This window comes from Oryzias melastigma, linkage group LG3, assembly GCF_002922805.2.
Source record: "Oryzias melastigma strain HK-1 linkage group LG3, ASM292280v2, whole genome shotgun sequence".
Lineage (NCBI taxonomy): Eukaryota > Metazoa > Chordata > Actinopteri > Beloniformes > Adrianichthyidae > Oryzias > Oryzias melastigma.
Genome location: NC_050514.1, coordinates 10,815,349 through 10,820,790, shown reverse-complemented (window position 1 = coordinate 10,820,790; position 5,442 = coordinate 10,815,349). Strand labels below are relative to the sequence as shown.

Sequence of the window (5,442 nt, the reverse complement as noted above, 5' to 3'; positions counted from 1 at the left end):
ATGCAAATACTTTGAAGACCCACTCAATAAAAACCTTGTTTTGGGGTTTTTAGAATGTTCTTGTGGCATTTTTCTCCTCACAAAACAATGTGGAATTCCAAGCACATTACCTAAGAAACATGTAATCCAAACACAAACTCTAAAATTCCCTCATCAAACCCAAACCCCAGAATAGAAGCAAACAAATGTGTTTTAATGACTTCTCTGGTGCTTCAGGGTCTCCATACATATCTGTTTCAGAACAGTTGGGCCAGTTGAGAGCTAACAAAAAGGCTAAAAAAAAACAGAAGAAAAAAATCACTTTATGTTTTCTGGTAAAAAAAAGTATGTTTCAGTTCACAAAAACTTCTGAAAAGTCCACAGGAATTCCTCCTTAAAGCTTATGCTCTCTGCTGTATTCAGGAGTAAGCTGTTCTCTCAGCTTCTCCTGAATTCTGATGGATTGACAAGAAAAAAAGTTAGCAAGTTTGGCTTTAGCTTACATAAAAAAAACATAAAATAAAAGAAAGAGCAGGTAAACTGTAAAAAAATGGTTAAATGTTTTGGAGATTTTTGGAATGGAAGGCCAAAGAGGAGGTTCATGGGTTTAGTGTGGTTGCTGCTAGCGAGGTGGATCCAGTGGATACAGTTAGGCATTAGATCCTCTGTGGAGATCCATAAAGGGAACAGCTCAAGGGCAAAGATTACTTTCAGGGTTTGACTTCTTCCCCTACCCCTAAAGCTTCGCCCTATCCCTTCATTTGGCCCTCCAAATGGAGAGTTATGGAAAAAGTAGTGTCTTCAAATTTGAACGTCACTCCCACGCGATGACATCATCAATAGTCGCCGGTCAGCTAGGCTAGCACGAAGCTGCTAGTGCTCTGAATTATACATTGGTTTTTATAACAAAAAAAACTTTTTAAAACAAAAAGCCATTATTTACATTTAAACGTAAACTTCAGTGAGTCAGAGCACACCCACGTGAATAAATACGCTTCTCTGTGGCACAGTGCAACGCCGTTTACCCTCGCGGTGAAGGGCTCTGCTTCCTTCCACAATAAGGGTTAGCCCTTAAAAAAACTATTTTGGACAACCCTACCACTTCAAATGCCCCTACAATTGGAGGGACAGGGAGAAGCCGTAGGGATAAGGCAATGTCTTGCTAACTTTGCCAAAATATTTTCTCCAGCAAAAACTATTCTGGTGCACTTTCCGGCAATAAAATGTTGTCATATTCATGATATGCAGACTTCTAGTAGATGATTTATTTGTAATAATAAGGTTGAAATGGATGATGCTGATCATAATAAGAATAAAATAAATATCCAACCCTGATCAGAATGTAACATCCGATTGCGACTAAATCTGAAACTTTGTTATCGGATCCGATTTATGATCACATGATCGGATCGGTACATCCCTTTCAGGATTTCAGTTGTCAACATCTAAACTTTCATTTTTACTTTGGTCATTTTTAGGTTCCTGGTCAAAACGATGTCTTCTGCAACTGGATCCTCCACTTTCACTAAATCATGACATTTGTTGCTGTTTAACAAATTCTAACTCTGCAATTTTTAGGAAAAATGAGGAAAGAAGAAAAACAGACTCAACATGTCAAGTTTGCCCTTGTGTCATTTTATCTGCTTGCAGAATATAAGTCAGTTTCATTGGCATTGGGTCTAGCTGAGGTCACCTCTCTTGTCTGCTTCTGTCTCAGTTCCTGCTTTGAGGTTTTCTGAGGGGGAAACAGGTCAGTAAGATAGGATTTCCCCAAGGTTTGTTGCATTGACTCACAAAATAAGCTGCCTTGAATTACACACCCCTGATATAAACTCTTATGCATGCACAAACTGGAAAAGTGACAGGCCGAGTTGGCCTTATTTTGACCTGGGAATGTTGCTGCCAGTGCAGGAGGAGTGTGACAGCCTCGGAGCCCCATGTGTATCATGGCTGGATCACTTAGTGCAACACAGGCATACACAAAGTAGTCCATGTTCAAACAAAAACACAAGAGTGGATACTTGGCAGCCCAAACAGAACAGAGAATCATCTGATACTCATGCACGGCTCAAATTTTAATGAAACTGTCAGTCATCATATGTGAAACGACATAAACAAGGAAATGTTTGGTTGATTAATGTTGTACTTTTTTTTGTTTGCTATCTCTACAGAAGAGTGTGGCTTGTCTGTAATCTCCGTATGATTTTTTACTTAGAACAACATAACGTTCAAAGATTTCTATCATTCAAGAGACCATTAAAAGGCAAGGAAAGAACTATTAAACAATAGAGTTACAAAACAAATCAAGACATGAATCAAAAACAATGAATTAAAAATGAAAATATGGGTAGAGAAGTGAAACATTCTCAAGGTTTAAGAACCAGTAAAACAACCAAATTTAGTTTTCTTCAAAAGATAAAAAAAACACAGCATTATGTTTTTTTGGTAAATGATGGTGAATCCCAGTTGTGTTTGAGGGTATACAAATAATACCACATCTCAGTTTGTGTGCACACACACTCGGCACAGTTTCTTTTAGCCTCCTGGTCTTGATTGTTCATCCCTCCAGTCACCGCTTTGTGCATAAGCACACGTTTCATGATTATGCTTCTTGGTCAGGGTTGTTAAACTCCAGGTCTGGAGGGCTAGCCTCCAGCTGGTTTTCCAGAAATCCTGTCTCATCTGCTGCCAATTATCTGGATCAGGTGTGTTTGGCCAATAGGGAGCTTCAATGACAGGTTGGTTGGAAAACATGCAGGACACCGGCCCTAGAGGCCTGGATCTTGACACCATTAGTACAAACCAATAGTAGGGTTTTAGTTTTGGTTCCTGCTCTGTGCCAATTTCTGTACTTTAGTAATAAAAAATAATGCCCACATCTTTCAAAATAAACACATTCTCATTCCCATGTTGTCACATATTGATGCTTGGTTAAGAACGCTACGTCAAAAATGTACGTTTTGGGTTTCGTCTTTTTTTTTTTTTGTCCTGGCTGTTCCCATTAAATCAGAGCTCCTCAACCTCCGAGCTGCAAACCGGTGGCTTGCCCCTATTTCAGCGGGCTGCAACTTCGTGCTCGCCGCCTGTCACAAATGTAATCCTGAGCTATAGACACCACAGCTGCTTGTGGGTTTCTATGTATGTCACACTTCCATTGGATGAGAGACACAGATAATGTTGAGAGATTAGGTAAAAATATTGTTAGGAGTTCTTCAATAATAAGAAAAACATCACAGTACAGGAGACCCGAGCAGGTTGCCCTCGCTCCCCGCAGTGGCTGTCTGTCTACCGGTGTATTGAGCGAGCCCCACTGAACTCCGGGAGGCTTTCTACAGCCAGAGAACCGCCGCACTGCGACAGTCTGTTGATCTGTACAGAGTGCATCCCGCCTTCGCCCAACAGTTACTGGAGACAATCTCTGGTAAACCCTCTGGCTGTGGCAGTTTAAGAAAGTGGATGGAAGTTCTTGACGAAACGCTCATATTGGATTAGTTTTGTACCTGCTAATCGGGTCATTGAAAACATCACGTGCCCAAAGCTGAATTCCTGATTGGCTGATGCAATGCAGTGATCTGTCAAACTTCTGTGACCTACTGTGGAATGCAATCAGACATTTGAGCGCTGCGCACACTTGTGCTCGCCCCGTCAGCGGTCTTATATGAGTCCACCCATTATTGTGAGAAAGGCAAAAGGATTGGCTAGAATTTTAAAGTACTAAACAGTGTAGAAGTGATTGACATGTGCTTCTTAAGGTTTCAGTAGAACTGCATAAATCCCAACAGTTCCTACTTGGAACCACATTTTTGTGCCCCGCCCTAACCAAGAGGTAGGCAATCGGTCAGAGTAGTGAACTGTAAACTGTTATTCTTCATGTATGCCTCTTTTTCTAGAATAAAAGCTTTTGCAGATAGATAGGACAATCTTAATTCAGTTGACTGAATGGCTTCTGGACCTTCTCTTCGAAGGACTGAAGTTGGGGTGGGAGGAGTCCAAGTTGTCTCCAACAACCCTGATAGCAAGATGGAGCAGGGACTCACCAATGATCTTGTTGGATGCAGTCACTATGTGTTCGTCGTTTCGTGTTGTGTCGTTTTGCTGTAGGCAGTGCAGCTTTCATACAACATAGTGACCCAACTTGTGATGATGGTGTCTCAGTAGAATGAACCCATGATGGAGGAGGGCATGTGCTCTTCTAACTTTCCAGAGCAAGTAGAGGTGCGTTTGAGCCGTCCTTATTGTGATGTGTTTGTTCTCCAGGAGTGGTCCAATCCTCCAAGCTAGTTTGCTTAACCTCAAACATGGATAGGAGCAATTCAACTAGCCAAACAAATTGGACTTTGGGATTTAGAAGAACTCAGAAACAGATGAGATTGCCTATGTGAGTATAACTTAAGAGTCAACAGACACCACAGAACCACCTATTTATCAAGCCTCCCTTCATTAGGGTTCAGCTGCGACCATCTCCCACAGAACCTCTAATAGGTTTGTTTCAATGCCTCATTAACTCACCTCAGAACTGGGCAAAATAACACTTTTCAATTAACTTTTTAAAACACACCCCAAGTAAGACACAGAGCTGTAGATGAAGATTTTCCTTCCTTTCAAAATTAGAGCTGGAATCTAATCTATCGCTTTTTAAAATCGTGCTTTTCAGCATCACTTTACGCATTTTTTGAACATGTTTTTAAAAAAGCATAACATTTTTACTTTTGTCACAATCTCAATAAAACTGCAGCAAAACTCCACATTTTAACAAACCAACTCTATGAGTCTGCATAGGAGTGTGCTCAAAAGACTGTAACCATCGCAGGCTGGCATGTGATACACATCTTTGTCTTCATTAGGGAATCATCAGGCCATGCAGCACCCAGCACAATTGCTTCATTTAGCCTGACGATCTGCCGAGAGCTGCTCTGTAATAACACGGGCAGGACCTGAGTGGGAGTGACTGGCTGCACTGCAGCCGAACTCTTCCCCGATGAAAGACGTCATCTATCTCCTTTGAAGCTTTGTTAATGTCCACTGTATTAAAAATCTCTCCATCCTTTGTCTTAAAAGCTTTTCATCCTTTAGCCCAAGTCTTCATTGCTCTGTTGTAATTTCTTTGATTTACCTGTGTTTTAAAGAGTATTTAAAGTCAGTCCATCCTTCTGCACTTTCATCATCAAGAAGTGCTTTGTAATTGTGATAAAGTGTAAAACTCAGTAACCAATTTTCTTGATCTACATTTAAGAAAAGTTATTTTACTGCTTAGTTCATTAGCTATAAGAATGATTCACTCCAGAACTGATTTGCTTTCTTTTTTTTTATGCTTTGCTTGCTAAAGATGATAAAGTCCGATTATGGCCCCAACATGATATATTACCTGTTTCTTCATGTTTAAACATGCTGTGTGCGATCTGTAAAAGAAATCTGTCCTGCTGTCTACATTAATTATAGGGTTTTCCTGATGCCTTCCATAAT

The 5,442-nt window shown here is 40.5% G+C and overlaps 1 long non-coding RNA gene across 1 annotated transcript in view; it reads left to right on the top strand.

Annotated features, from left to right (window-relative positions):
- LOC112161106 overlaps positions 1 to 5,054 on the top strand; it is a 13,717-nt gene extending 8,663 nt beyond the window's left edge. The window contains exons 2-3 of the long non-coding RNA XR_002921785.2: positions 4,237 to 4,357; positions 4,824 to 5,054. This is a non-coding gene — a long non-coding RNA (uncharacterized LOC112161106). The remainder of the gene's footprint in view (positions 1 to 4,236; positions 4,358 to 4,823) is intronic.
- Positions 5,055 to 5,442: the final 388 nt, after the last annotated feature.